The 16,143-nt window shown below is 46.7% G+C and overlaps 1 pseudogene; it reads left to right on the forward strand.

The window, feature by feature from the left end:
• The window catches only part of LOC127346191 (uncharacterized), a 29,686-nt pseudogene extending 15,345 nt beyond the window's left edge, over positions 1-14,341 (forward strand).
• The last annotated feature ends 1,802 nt before the right edge of the window (positions 14,342-16,143 follow it).

The raw sequence follows: 16,143 nt of genomic DNA on the forward strand, positions 1-16,143 counted from the left end.
TAGGACCTGGGAAGAACAAACTAGTGGTTTAATTGAGGAGAGTATTATGTAACCCTCTCTATGTGAAGATGCACAACTCTCAATTGCTGTAAGGCAGGTTGGCAACAAGCCTTAATGTGTTTATGTTGGCTATATTAGCAAAGATGTTGTCCTACAGAGCATTCTTGAAATAACACACCTATATGAGTCTGATTGTTAAACGTCGCAATCTATGAGATTTGGGTGATCTCTAGTAAACTCATGAAGAGACCACGAAGTATGACACATATGCTTCACCCGCGGGGTAGGCTACTGGCAGCCATGTACTGGTCATGACTTTGAGTGAAACCCTGTTCACGCAAAACTTCCAATTCAAGGCTTAGTCCATTGTTCAAGTGTGAATGGATGTAGCTTAAGGTTCTAGGCGGAAGTTCAACTTAACAGTCTTCGCTGAAACACTGGTATATAAACAAACAGTGAGTATTGGTAAATCTCTAAATGGGGATTTGAGATCTGGTGGGGGATTGTTGAAATATTGGGCCCACTTTTTAGTGGCCCAAATTAGATTTCAGTTTTCCCTATAAATCTCAAAGCCCACATAGTGGTAGCCTTGTGAGTTTGAGCCCAAGTTGGTGGCAGCTCACTAGGGAGTGGCAAGAGGTGGGAAGTTTAGTCCCACATGGAAAGTTGGGAGGAAGTTAGACCACCTTATAAGGTGGGTTGTTCCACCACTAGTAAGTGAGTGAGAATAGGAGTGCTACACGCGCGCGCTCCTCCTCCTCCTCCTCGCTCGCTCGTCTCGACTCGACTCGACTCGACTAGACTCGTCACGACGCGCACGCCGCGCTCGTGGTGAGTGGATTGAGCCTCGAGCCGAGACTTTCCTTACTTTTTGCAGCTCAGGAAAACGAACAGAGTCCTAGACGGACGCGTCGCAGTTAGTCGGTTCCGGTCGCTCCCGGATCGTGGGCTATCTGTAACCGACTCGAAACGTTCGTGCGACGTGGGCATGGCCCACGTTGCCTAGGGTTTCCCGAGCCTATATAATCTCTTGCCCGGTTACCGCAGAAACGCATCTAAAATACGAGTTAGGGTTTCCACCTCTCTCTGCTTGCGCCGCCATCGTAGCCTACTCCATCCCGCGCGCCGACGTGCATCGGCGAACGGGAGAGCAGGTCTCCGGAACCGCTCGTCCTTGCGATCCTGTACGGGAGAGGGCGAATTAGGTTTTTGGGAAGCGCTCTGCGCGACTGCTCAAGCTCTTCATCACGGGTCGCCTTCCGTCCAAGTCGGGCGGTGCTGCCTACCGTCGTCTTCAACGCCATCTACTTCGACCCGTCGTCCCTGTCGTCAACAACGTTGTCATCAACAACGTTACTGCTGCGACATCATCTGCTACACCTCCACCGCCACCTCCACCAGATCGGTACGTGCGACATATCTCGATCTGTTTAGTGATGGATGTTGTACTGTTTGCTCTGCTACTGTTCATGTTGATCACTGCATCTAGTATGTTCGAGTTTCACATGTTAGTAGTTACTGTCGTCATGCTTAATATTCTGGAATTAATCACGGAAATTGTGCCTAATTATCCAACAATCCAAAAACCTAATTGTAGGCAATTTCCTGAGTTAACAATGGCTGGTTTTTCTGATGCACTAAGGCCGGATAAGTTTACCGGTGTGCACTTTAAGAGGTGGCAGTATAAGGCCATGCTCTGGCTTACTCATCTGAAAGTGTTCGAAGTTACTGATGGTTTACCTGAAGGAACTATATCTGACCAAGATCGAGAACAAGTTCAAGGAAAACAATAATCTCTTCGTCGGATGCGTTCTAAGTATTCTTCTTGATCGTACGTGTGATGTGTACATGCACATAACAGATGGTAAAGAGCTACGGGATGCACTGAATGCTAAGTTCGGTGCAACCGATGCGACGATGTTGTACATCATGGAGAGCTTCCATGACATCAGGATGGTTAACAACCGTTCTGTAGTCGAACAAGCTCATGAGATACAGTGCATTGCGAAAGAGCTTGAACTCCTTAAGTGTGCCTTACCTGACACGTTTGTGGCTGGATGCATCATCGCTAAGTTGCCCCCTTCATGGAGGAACTTTGCCACAACTCTCAAACACAAGAGACAGGAGATATCAGTTGAAAATCTGATAGCATCTCTTGATATTGAGGAGAAAGCTCGGGCTAAGGATAATACTGAGAAAGGAGAGGGTCAGTCTAGCGCCAACATGGTGCAGAAGAAACCCTACAGCAAGAACAAAGGGAATAACAAGCCCTCCTTCAATAAGCCTATGAAGACTACAACCTTCAAGAAGAAGAAGATGATAAACAAAGCAGATCTGAGCTGCTTTACATGTGGAGAGACTGGCCACTTTTCTAAGGACTGTCCAGAGAGGGCAGACCGCAAGAAAAAGGCGAGGCAAGTCAACACGGTGACCGCTAGCAATGCTGATGGGTACGGTAATCTCTTTACTGTTCTTTCGGTATTTCAATCTCCATGTTGGTGGATTGATACAGGTGCTAATGTTCATGTGTGTGCTGACATATCCATGTTCACTTCTTACCAGGTCGCCCGGGATTCTTCCGTCTTGATGGGGAATGGGTCACATGCTTCTGTTCGTGGTGTTGGCACGGTAGATCTGAAGTTCACTTCGGGGAAGATCGTGCAGCTGAGGAACGTGCAGCATGTCCCTACTATGAACAAGAATCTCGTTAGCGGCTCCCTTCTATGCAGAGATGGGTTTAAGGTTGTTTTAGAGTTGAATAAAGTAGTTGTTTCTAAGTTTGGACAATTTATTTGTAAAGGCTATGAGTGCGGAGGCTTGTTCCGCTTTTCGCTTTCTGATTTCAGTAATAAGTCTGTGAACCATATATGTGGCAATGTTAGTGATGATACCAGTGTTTGGCATTCTCGTTTATGTCACATTAATTTTGGTTTAATGTCTCGGCTATCCAGTTTAAGTTTAATTCCGAATTTCACCATTGCCAAAGGTTCTAAGTGCCGTAGTTGTGTGCAATCAAAGCAACCTCGGAAGCCTCACAAGGCGGCCGAGGAGAGAAACTTGGCACCTCTAGAACTCATACATTCTGATCTATGCGAGATGAATGGTGTGTTGACAAAAGGTGGAAAGAGATATTTCATGACATTGATTGATGATGCGACTAGATTTTGCTATGTTTATTTGTTGCGAACTAAAGATGAAGCTTTAGACTACTTTAAAATTTATAAGGCTGAAGTTGAAAATCAACTAGAGAGAAAGATCAAGCATCTTAGGTCGGATCGTGGTGGCGAATATTTTCCTAAAATCTTTGATGAATTCTGTGAGGAACATGGCATTATTCATGAGAGGACGCCTCCCTATTCACCCCAATCAAACGGGGTTGCCGAGAGGAAAAACCGCACGCTGACTGACTTGGTGAATTCCATGTTAGCCACTGCTGGTTTATCAAAGGCATGGTGGGGGGAGGCTTTATTGACTTCATGTCATGTCCTGAATAGATTTCCTAACAAGAATAAAGATAAAACCCCTTACGAGGAGTGGGCTGGGAGAAAACCATCACTTTCGTATTTGCGCACATGGGGATGTTTGGCGAAAGTCAATATTCCAATTACTAAGAAGCGCAAACTTGGACCAAAGACAGTGGATTGTATCTTTCTAGGTTATGCTCCTCGGAGTGTAGGATATAGATTTTTAGTAGTTCAATCCGAGGTACCTGATATGCATGTTGATACTATTATGGAATCTCGTGATGCAACATTTTTTGAGAATATGTTTCCTATGAAAGATATGCATAGCATTGCTAAAATTTCTACTGAGATAATTCCTGAGTCCAGTACATCTAATGAGTATTTTGAACAATCACATGAGAATGTTACTGAGAAGGATGACAATGAAGCTCCTAAACGGAGCAAGAGACGAAGGATTGAAAAATCCTTTGGTGATGATTTCATTGTGTACCTTGTGGATGATACCCCCACGTCCATTGCAGAGGCATATGCATCTCCAGATGTAGATGACTGGAAAGAAGCTGTCCATAACGAGATGGACTCGATCCTTTCTAATGGAACTTGGGAGCTATCAGAACGACCCCATGGATGCAAGCCTGTGGGCTGCAAATGGGTGTTCAAGAAGAAGCTAAGACCTGATGGTACTATTGAAAAGTACAAGGCGCGGCTTGTAGCGAAAGGCTACACACAGAGAGAAGGCGAAGATTACTTCGACACCTATTCACCTGTCGCTAGACTTACCACCATTCGAGTACTACTATCCATGGCTGCCTCCTATGGTCTTATCGTTCATCAAATGGACGTAAAGACAGCTTTCCTTAATGGAGAGTTGGAAGAGGAAATCTATATGGATCAGCCTGATGGGTTTGTAGTAAAAGGTGAAGAAAGAAAGGTGTGCAAGTTGCTGAAATCTTTATATGGCCTGAAACAAGCACCTAAGCAATGGCATGAGAAGTTTGACAGAACTTTAACTTCTGTAGACTTTGTTGTCAATGAGGCTGACAAGTGCGTTTACTATCGCCATGGTGGGGGCGAAGGTGTTATACTATGTTTGTATGTAGATGATATTCTGATCTTTGGTACAAACATGAGAGTAATACATGAGGTCAAGTCTTTCTTATCAAAGAGCTTTGATATGAAAGATCTGGGAGAAGCTGATGTGATTCTGAACATCAAGCTGATTAAGAACGAGAGTGGGATTACTCTAACGCAATCCCATTATGTTGAGAAGATCTTGAGCCGGTTCGGCTATATTGATAGCAAGTCTTCTCCAACACCTTATGATCCCAGTGTGACACTACGCAAGAACCGGAGGATTGCCATAGATCAATTGAGATATTCTCAGATCGTTGGCTCACTCATGTACTTAGCGAGCGCGACTAGACCCGACATCTCTTTTGCTGTTAGCAAGTTGAGTAGGTTCATGTCAAACCCGGGTACTGATCATTGGCATGCACTTGATAGGGTCATGCGCTACCTATGTGGTACAATGAGTTATGGGATTCACTATTCAGGGCACCCAGCTGTGCTTGAAGGATATAGTGATTCGAATTGGATCTCAGATGTAGCTGATTTGTACGCCACAAGTGGGTATGTATTTACCTTTGGAGGTGGCGCAGTATCATGGAGATCTTGCAAGCAAACCATATTGACGAGGTCAACTATGGAAGCAGAACTTACTGCTTTAGACACAACCACTGTTGAATCAGAATGGTTGCGTGAGCTCTTGATGGACTTGCCTGTGGTTGAAAAACCTGTTCCGGCAATCCTTTTGAATTGTGACAATCAAACTGTAATTGGCAAAGTGAACAATTCTAAGGATAACGCGAAATCATCAAGACACGTCAAGAGACGTTTGAAGTCTGTCAGGAAATTGCGAAACTCCGGAGTAATAACTGTTACATATATTCAAACAGACAAAAACCTGGTAGATCCCTTTACAAAGGGACTATCACGTAATGTGATAGAAAGTGCATCGAGGGAGATGGGTTTGAGACCCGTTGATGTTATACCATAGTGGTAACCCAACCTTTGTGATCGGAGATCCCGTGAATTAGGACCTGGGAAGAACAAACTAGTGGTTTAATTGAGGAGAGTATTATGTAACCCTCTCTATGTGAAGATGCACAACTCTCAATTGATGTAAAGCAGGTTGGCAACAAGCCTTAATGTGTTTATGTTGGCTATATTAGCAAAGATGTTGTCCTACAGAGCATTCTTGAAATAACACACCTATATGAGTCTGATTGTTAAACGTCGTAATCTATGAGATTTGGGTGATCTCTAGTAAACTCATGAAGAGACCACGAAGTATGACGCATATGCTTCACCCGCGGGGTAGGCTACTGGCAGCCATGTACTGGTCATGACTTTGAGTGAAATCCTGTTCACGCAAAACTTGCAATTCAAGGCTTAGTCCATTGTTCAAGTGTGAATGGATGTAGCTTAAGGTTCTAGGCGGAAGTTCAACTTAACAGTCTCCGCTGAAACACTGGTATATAAACAAACAATGAGTATTGGTAAATCTCTAAATGGGGATTTGAGATCTGGTGGGGGATTGTTGAAATATTGGGCCCACTTTTTAGTGGCCCAAATTAGATTTCAGTTTTCCCTATAAATCTCAAAGCCCACATAGTGGTAGCCTTGTGAGTTTGAGCCCAAGTTGGTGGCAGCTCACTAGGGAGTGGCAAGAGGTGGGAAGTTTAGTCCCACATGGAAAGTTGGGAGGAAGTTAGACCACCTTATAAGGTGGGTTGTTCCACCACTAGTAAGTGAGTGAGAATAGGAGTGCTACACGCGCGCGCTCCTCCTCCTCCTCCTCGCTCGCTCGTCTCGACTCGACTCGACTCGACTCGACTAGACTCGTCACGACGCGCGCGCCGCGCTCGTGGTGAGTGGATTGAGCCGAGACTTTCCTTACTTTTTGCAGCTCAGGAAAACGAACAGAGTCCTAGACGGACGCGTCGCAGTTAGTCGGTTCCGGTCGCTCCCGGATCGTGGGCTATCTGTAACCGACTCGAAACGTTCGTGCGACGTGGGCATGGCCCACGTTGCCTAGGGTTTCCCGAGCCTATATAATCTCTTGCCCGGTTACCGCAGAAACGCATCTAAAATACGAGTTAGGGTTTCCACCTCTCTCTGCTTGCGCCGCCATCGTAGCCTACTCCATCCCGCGCGCCGACGTGCATCGGCGAACGGGAGAGCAGGTCTCCGGAACCGCTCGTCCTTGCGATCCTGTACGGGAGAGGGCGAATTAGGTTTTTGGGAAGCGCTCTGCGCGACTGCTCAAGCTCTTCATCACGGGTCGCCTTCCGTCCAAGTCGGGCGGTGCTGCCTACCGTCGTCTTCAACGCCATCTACTTCGACCCGTCGTCCCTGTCGTCAACAACGTTGTCATCAACAACGTTACTGCTGCGACATCATCTGCTACACCTCCACCGCCACCTCCACCAGATCGGTACGTGTGACATATCTCGATCTGTTTAGTGATGGATGTTGTACTGTTTGCTCTGCTACTGTTCATGTTGATCACTGCATCTAGTATGTTCGAGTTTCACATGTTAGTAGTTACTGTCGTCATGCTTAATATTCTGGAATTAATCACGGAAATTGTGCCTAATTATCCAACAATTTCTCATGGAGAAGCTTTTTCCTGGTCCTGTGTGTAGCGCACTCCATGTTTATATATTCTTCAGGATGCTTCATGGAGGAGAGAGCGGCCCTCATGGATATTAGATCTTTGCTCGTGAGCGTGCGTTCCTATGTTCCCACATCGTGGGGGCACGGTGATGACTGCTGCTCGTGGGAAAAAATCACCTGTGACAATAGCACAGGGCGAATTTCGCGCCTCCATCTTTTCTAGATCTACGAGCCAATCCCTATCAAAGGATCGGATGGTTCTGTTAAGCTTCATGCACTAGCCGCTTGAATCAAAAGTCCGAACTGATGGAAAGAGCTAGGCAATCTACTTATATACTTCAACACCCCCTCTCACGTATGACGGGAAGACGAGAAGACAAGTCAACACGTGTAGAGAGACAAAGAAGAGGGGGGAGAAGAGATAATTTTTAGAATAAATTGTGAAAGCTAGGATTTGAACTCGAGACCTAGGGCTTTGATACCATGTTAAGCTTCATGCACTAGCCGCTTGAACCAAAAGTCCGAACTGATGGAAAGGGCTAGGCAATCTACTTATACACTTCAACAGGTTCCATGCCTGCCGAAATTGTGCAAGCCCAATACTGGAACATGAACTTGACAATCTTCTCTTCATTTCCGGAGCTACAGCTACTGGATTTCTCTGCAAATTTCGCTTGTTTACAGAATTTCGATGGTATGTGACTGCTGTTGCTTGCACCAAACACTAATTTCCTTATTCCATTATAAATTTGATGACATACGGTCTTATTGTGAACCAAACAATCTCCCAGGTCTTCAAGGATTAAGTAAGCTCAAGCATCTCAACCTCAGGAACAACTATTTCATAGGGAGCATCCTAGGATCTGTTAGCAAACTCGTTTCTCTGGAGGTCATAAATCTCAGCAGAAATAACATGAGTGGATCTCTTCAAAATACAGGTACTGAAACGAACAGCCCTTTACAGTTGGTGCAATTGATTTTTTTTACTTGTTTCAAGACAAGTATACATGCATGGCAGGTTTGGGAAATCTTCGGAAGCTGCGAAAATTGCGTTTGGGATCGAGACCGGATTTATGGAGCAGGTGCGCACCGCGCACCCGCATCTTAACCGTCCAATGTGCGCATGGACTCTGGAGCATAGCAGAAGGATGTCAGCTTAATCAGACAAGCTAACTTCGGCTGCATGCAAAATTGTTTGACATCTACTTCTTTTTTGTCAGCAATTGTGGTGCTCTTGGAACTCACATTTTGGAGGCATACAGTGTGTCAGGGCATGCTTAGGATAGATAAAAAAGTAGGCTACAGTACTTCTAGCATCATGCATAGCCTTTCACTCTGGAGCGACATGCACGCATGCAAATTGCATTTTATTTTTTAATGTAATAGCTGCATGACATAGGACTTCTCCACCTGACGAAAAGAAACAGAGTAGGATTCCTTGCTCTGTGCATAAATAGCCAAAACCAGGATAACTGTTCACGCCATCACTTTTTTCAGATTGGACAAAACATCTCGTGAATTTGTAGTCAACCCTATGCTGCTAAGCATCTGCACATGCTGCTAACTGTCTACAATCGGCAGACCAAGTTCACGAATCTTCAAAGAAAACCAACGTCGGCCATACGGGTGCGCATCGAGCAGGTGCTCTACTACACTTTTTCCTTTGGGATCAAATCAATTGACTGGTAGCCTCCCTACATCCCTATTTGAGCTTCCAAGCCTTGAGTATCTGGATCTTTCACATAATGACTTTCAAGGACATATACCTATAAACTCATCTTGGAAGTGTTCCTCATTGCTTCAGACAATCAAGTTATCGGGAAACATGCTAAGCGGTAAATTTGATTTCTTCTGGCTGCGAAACTGTAGCAACCTCAAAGAGATAGATCTGTCTATGAATACTGATTTGGTTGTCCAAGTGAAACTTCATGGTTGGGTACCTAATTTTGAACTGAATACACTAAAACTTTCTTGCTGTAACCTTGACAAGAGCATAATTACGGAGCCAAATTTTTTACGCACGCAGCCTCACCTACAGGTTCTTGATCTGTCCAACAATAATCTGTCTGGAACCATGCCCAATTGGTTGTTCAAAACAGTAGCGACACTTGCTTACCTGGATCTTTCAAACAACACACTCGTTGGATCACTAGATCCGATTTCGCAACACCAAAGTAGTATTCAATTGCTGAACATATCTCTGAACCATATTGAAGGGCAGTTACCGGCCAATATCAGTTCAATGTTTCCGAGACTTAGGATTCTTGATGTTTCTCATAATATTATGTCTGGAGTTGTGACATCTTCATTGTGCAACATTGGCATGATTCAATTTTTGGACCTATCAAACAACAAGTTTACAGGAGATGTACCATCTTGCTTGTTCAGTGATTGTCATGCCCTGAATTTTGTTTTTTTAACTGTGACTACGCCGGGCTTGCGCCAGCCTGAACCTTTATATCAACAACCAGCAGGTGTTACAGAGTAGCTCATTACAAACATTTTAGAGGAAGACGGGAGAGAGGGGGGGGGGGGGGGGGGGGTGGGTAATAATTATTACACCAAGAAAGGAGGGTGGAGCGAGAGTCAACATTTGAGCACCTATGTGCCCAAAGTCTAATGTCTGAAATACATCTCTGAATTACAAGGGGAAGCGGCTCAGCAATATTGTTGAAGACCTTGGAGTTTCGTCGCTTCCAGATATTCCAGGCAATGGCCGTGGAGATAGTCGTGTCTTTGGCGGAGCAGAACCAGGATCCGAGCATAGTTTGCGGCGGAGGAGGTGGGTGGGGTGGGCTGGCTAGTGCTAGGTTCAGAAAAGGGCGACGAGGTTGCCGGAGGAGCGGCGGCAGGGGGCTCCGGCGGGTCGCCCGCGGGAGCGCTCTCGCGCGCGAGCTCACTCATCGCCCTGAATATTTTGAAGCTCTCAAACAACAGTCTTGGCGGAATGATCCTTGGCGGGGCCAGTAACTTGTCCTCTGTGTGGGGAATATACTTGGACGGCAACAGATTTGAAGGAACTCTCCCCAGAAATCTGTCTGGTAATAGTGTCCAAATTATTGATTTACATGATAATAAGATGTCGGGAGAACTGGACACTTTATCTTGGGACCTTCTTTTTTTTTTGAGAATTCGGCAGGTGAGCTGCTCGATATATTAATAGAACAAGATTTGGCTCAGTTAATCAGGGAAACCGGGCCCAAAAACCATACAGAGTGGCCGAGTTTATGAGGGAAACCGGCCGAAAAAACCGCACAAAAGTCGGGGCCTCATCGCCCACACGAAACGAGACCGCCGACGACCAAACACACACCACCAAACCCGGAGCCGCTGCTCCGACGTCCCCTGCTCGGAGGCGAGCCGCAACGCCGCACGGTGTGGACGACCTGTAGCCCAAGCTACCAAGGCGACCACCCGCAGACCACGAACGCCGCGCCAAAAGATCCGGGGCCGCCGCCCCGACTTGCCAGCCACACCGACCACCCCGTCGCGTAGGCCGGGCCGACGAGCTCGCTACCCACGTAGCACGAACACGCCACCCAAGCCTTGCAAGACCATGACCACACCCCATGGAGTCATCGCTGCAAGACCATCCGAGGCCGCCGCCTCGGCGCACGTCAACCGTCCGGGGCCGCCGCCCCGGCATCCACCACCCTCGACGACAAGGCAACCAAGCAGCACAACAACCACACATCTACCACACCACGAGGACTACGGACTCCAAAAGCGGCGCCTTCAAGAAGGTAACGGCACAGTGTGTCGCCGCCGCCCGCTCCAAGGAGCAGAGGTTTTCACCCGGAGAACGCAAGAACTCGCGACAACAGGAGACCAAGCTCCCCGATGAAGCCCTCAACCGGGAAAACGGTACCCAATAGCACCGCCAACATCGGCACCAATGGTGCGAAGCTTTCGCCTGGAGTGTCAGCGCTGTCGTCTGTCGTCGGGTCCAACGTAGGCCCTGGCAGAAGAGGTGTCACGCCGAGCAGGGTGCCTTGTAGCCGTCCACCAAACAGAAAAACGGAGCTGGGAGGCGCCCATCGGGGCCCGCAGGGGCCCATCTGAGCCCGCAGGAGCCCGCAGAAATAGAGCCCCGCGCGCGAGCGCCGGCGGCGCACCAGGCAGTGCCGTGCCCGGCGGAAACCGCGGCCATCCCAAGCTGCAGGGGCCGCGCAGAGGCCGGATGACGAGCTGCCGAGCAGCAGAGGCCGCAGCCGGCCAGCATCCCGCCGCCAGGGCCGGTTTGGACGATGCAGACGCGAGGGCCGGCCAGCATCCCGCCGCCGTGGACGATGCAGACGCGACGAGGGGACGGCAGCGAGCAGGACGGCGGCGGGCCACGCACGGAGCCAGCGCGGACGACGGCGACCTCCGGGACCGGCATGGCGGCTTCCCTCCGAGACGGCCATGCGGGGGCCCGAGAGGCATAGATCCTCGCCGCCCCCGTCCTTGGCGGCGCACGGCTTAGCCGGCGGCGGCCTCGGGAGGCGACGAGGGGGCGGGCAGAGGAGGTGGGGAGGTGGCGGCGGGAGGCTAGGGTTTCCCTCCCCCGTCGCCTGGAGGGGGCGACAGGAGAGAGAGGGGAGGATTGCCGCTTTTCTTGGGACCTTCCTTCACTGGAAGCTTTGAGCCTTGCTAGTAATGGTTTAACTGGCGACATTTCCCCAGGGATTTGCACATTAACAAGTTTACTGATGTTAGACCTGTCAGACAACTACTTTACAGGGCGCATGCCAAACTGCAGCAGTAGTACATTACTACTCGAGTTTCTTAGTATACTACCTCCATTTTAAGGAATAAGGCGCACGCGTATTCCAAGATGAAATTTGACCATAAAAATTAAGCAACAAAATCTTGATTATATTATATGTATATAGTATCGTTGGATTCGTATTGAAAAGCACTTTTTAATGATAGTAATTTCATACAAACAATCTTTATCTATTTTAAGTAATTCTTGGTCAAACAAAAATCTCGTAAAACGAGGGCGCCTTATTCCATGAAACGGGTAGTATCTGGGAATTCGGTGTCAGGCTCGCCGGATGCTTTTTTCAACAACTCCTACATTACAACTTTGGATCTCAGCGATAATAATTTCAGAGGCGACCTTGAGTTTACACAACGTGTTCCTCAAATCAGTATACTTCTATTAGGCTGGCATAAGTTTGAAGGGCAGATCTCTTCAAATATCTGTCGTCTCCAAGACTTGACTATACTAGACGGGCTGTGCTCCGGTGTCCCCCCCTGGCGAAGCACGTTCAGGTGGTAACCGTGCGTTTGGTTCGTGACCAGAAAATATGGATGATCCCATCCCAAAAGCTGAATATTTTTTAGAAAGGCTGGACCATATGATCCGTGAATTTCATGACTAATCTCACTAGCCGCCTGAGAATCCATGGTCGTCGACGCGACTCCGACACCTGCCACCGTCGTATGTGTGGCTCCCCAGCTCAGTGGCGGCCACCATGTCACGGCGAGCGGTGGGCTTGCTTTTCCGCGTGGCTCCCCAGCTCAACATCGGCGGCCTCCAGGGCGCGGTAGGCGGCGGGCTTGATTTTCAACGTGGCTCCCTAGCTCGGCGGCGGCGGCCTCCATGGCGTGGCGAGCAACGAGCTTGCTACGTCTGCGCCACACCCAGTCGACAGAAACGGCCTCGCTATATATGTGCGGGTAGTGATCTTGCTAGGTACGGGTAGGCGGCCGCCCGCTAGGTCCGGCCTCCATCACAAAGGGAAAAGGACCCGTTAATTACATATTAACCTGTGTGTTAATGGCATATTTATCCTTTTATATTAATCATTAATTAAACATATTTTATCCTATCCCATCCCGTACATGTTTGCCCATGAACCAAACACACATGTTAAGTTAATCCACGAAGGGGTATCAGCAGATCCTAGCCGTCTAAATAGAACAAAGTTTTTTTTTTGAAAATTAAATAGAACAAAGTTTAGAGGGGGGACACCGGAGCAATAGCCATACTAGACATTTTTTTTTTTTCGAGTACCCGCAGGAGTTCTGCGAGTTTTGTATTTAGATAGAAGAGGGGTTGGGCAATGCCCAGTACAAGGTGAGAACTACCGACCCCCGTGGCCACAGGCGGCCAGAGGGGTTTTTCATGGTTATCTAGCTATCTCCCAAAGTTCTACCTGTGGTTCTACATCGGGCACGGCAAGCAATCCAGCTACGCCAAGAGGAGAGAATGGAAGCTAGCGTATGCGCTGCGGTCTCCGCCTGGCCGTGGAAGACACGGCCGTTCCTCTCAAGCCACAGCGAGCGAATGGTAAGCATAATCATGGAGTTTGCCTCCTTTAGCCTTGCGCCCCGTAGGTGGGTGACGGCCCCCGGCCACCAGTCAGAGAGGCCCGTCGTTGGCGCTGGGAGGTGAAAGTGTAGTTCCGCCTCGAGCCCTGCCCAGATGTGGTCCGCGTACGAGCAGAGTAGGGAGATGTGGTCGATGGATTCGTCAGCAGCTCCACATAAAGGGCAGGTGCATTTCACACAACAGCCTTTCAGGTTCCATACCACCATGTATTGGTGGCATTCCATTTGAAGAGGCTATCCAACTTTGGCCCAATGCTGGTGCTAGAGTGACTTGGGAAGATGGTCTCTACAAATATGACAATCAATATGACCTCCAAGGCTTCACCTTCACAACTAAACGGAACCGATACACATACGGCCACAACTTCTTCACGGCGATGTCTGGCATTGACTTATCTGCAAACATGTTGTCAGGTGATATTCCACATGAGATAGGAAATTTGAGCTATATCAAGTCTCTCAATTTATCAAACAATTTCTTTAGTGGACTTATTCCTACATCGTTCGGAAATTTGAGCGAGATTGAAAGCTTAGACCTATCAGAAAACAGACTGAGTGGATCAATACCATGGCAGTTAACCCGGCTATCATCGTTAGAGGTGTTCTCAGTATCATACAACAACCTATCGGGATGTCTACCAGACTCTGGTCAGTTTGGCTCATTTGACATCGACAGTTACAAAGGGAACAACAACCTTAGAGCATGCACTCCCAATTCAGCTCCCGTGGTACGGAGTGGTGCCGTAGGAGATTCGCCTGGTCATGCTGACCCAATCCTGTACGTGGTCAGCGCCGTTTCATTCGTCTTGACATTTTGGGTCACCGTCATATTTTCATTCTGTCATTCATTTGGACAGCGTGTTATTCTCAAAATGTAATAGGTAGTATTGGAGCCTAACCTGTGCGTGTAATCGGAGTTTGCTTTTTGATGGTGTGTGCGCATTTGTAAAATCCTTCTATCTATTGTTGCTTTGGAGAAACTGTAACTTCAAAGGATCCTTCTGCTATAAGAAGGTGAGTAAATAAACTGAGCTTAATCTTGTGGTTTGAAATTAACTGAGCTTTGTATTTCGTTGATGAAACAAGAGTGCCATGAGTGCTTTGATATTTATATGGTAATTTGTGATTGTACCCAAGAGATTGAGTGGATAATGTTGCCATCTATAACTACTGTACTAGTACCGCTACACAAGTACCCCTACACCGTGAAGCTGTTCATCCAGAGGGTATATTGTTGGACACCATTCGGATGTTAAGTGACCTAAGAGCCACTGCAATTTGGCTTTTTTACGTCAAGGAAGGATTGTTTATATTCGTACTTTGTCTGTTGGTCGTTTAATTGTATATAGGAGTACTCCATAATGTTAATTAATTAGTACTACCTTTGGTAGGAATTAATCGATGCGGGGCATTTCCACACCCGTGTGTACTTCGTGTATGAGTCCGCGTCAATCTATTCTAAACAGAGGGAGTAAGCAAGGGCACACGTGAATGTTTTCAACAACATTCAAATATTGCATGTCATGTCACTAAGGTACACACGTGAAAGTGTAATTTTTTTCAAAACGTGAATTAAAAACCACAAAAACTAAACATAGAGCAATGTTGCAGATCGATTGCGTTACGTGAGCAACCAGGAAAAGTCACAAACCAAAGTTCGGAACCCTTTTCAATTCACTGCTCACGTACGGAGATACTTTTTCAAAAGAAAAAAAGTTCGGACCATGCATGTTGCATAGGTCCAACATCTTTAGTATGGACTAAGAAGAATACCCGTGCGTTGCTACGGCAGAACAAATTTAGATTTTAACGTGCAGATTAAAAAAATGTGTTTTATAGTTGCACAAACAAATTAAGAAGTGCACCATGAAAGGCATTAGCCTTTGAATATTATTATTACGTCTACTTCTCAATATAAGATGTTTTGGTAGACTATTTTACTATTTTAGCAAAATAAAACTTGTTTATATTTAGTATCGGTGGTCTTAAAATCCCATGTCTCCTATAGCCATATTTCTTATTCTAACATCGTAAAAGAAAAATAATATGAAGTGTGATATGTTTGTGCCTTTATTTTCGAGATAAAACTTATAGCAACTTGCCATGTAGTATTGTACTATATTGTATCAAATAAATATTTTTAGGAACTTGCCATGTAATATTGTATATTGTATCAAATAATATTTTTAGGAACATATATGGTCAAACTATTACATGCGCTTATTTTTTGTTCTTCTTGTTGTTGTTTGTACATTTCCGAGAAAAAAATCTTAGAGAAATATTACATACTCTTATTTACTTGCAACCTTATATTTAATTAGCTTAGGGCATCTTCAACCGGGCGACCCAAACGGACGCGCTGGACCGTCCATTTTGGGCCGTTTGGGTGGCCGCGCGGACGCGCGGACGGAGCCCCGCGTCCGTGCGTCCGTTTGGGTCGTACCCTGCGCCCAACGCAGCGGCAACCCATTTGGCCATTTGGCATATTTCTTTGAGAAATAGGCCATGGCCACGCATACTAGAATAATATCTTGAAATTATAGAATAATATCAAATAAACTGTTCCATGATGAAGAAATGAAATGTGGCATAGTTCAGAAAAATATAAAAATTACAAATTGAGATTGTCAACTCAATTTGGGCGCTCTAGGATCTCCTTCTGCCTCTTCTCGAACCAAGC

This window comes from Lolium perenne, chromosome 3, assembly GCF_019359855.2.
Source record: "Lolium perenne isolate Kyuss_39 chromosome 3, Kyuss_2.0, whole genome shotgun sequence".
In the NCBI taxonomy this organism is placed as follows: Eukaryota; Viridiplantae; Streptophyta; class Magnoliopsida; order Poales; family Poaceae; genus Lolium; species Lolium perenne.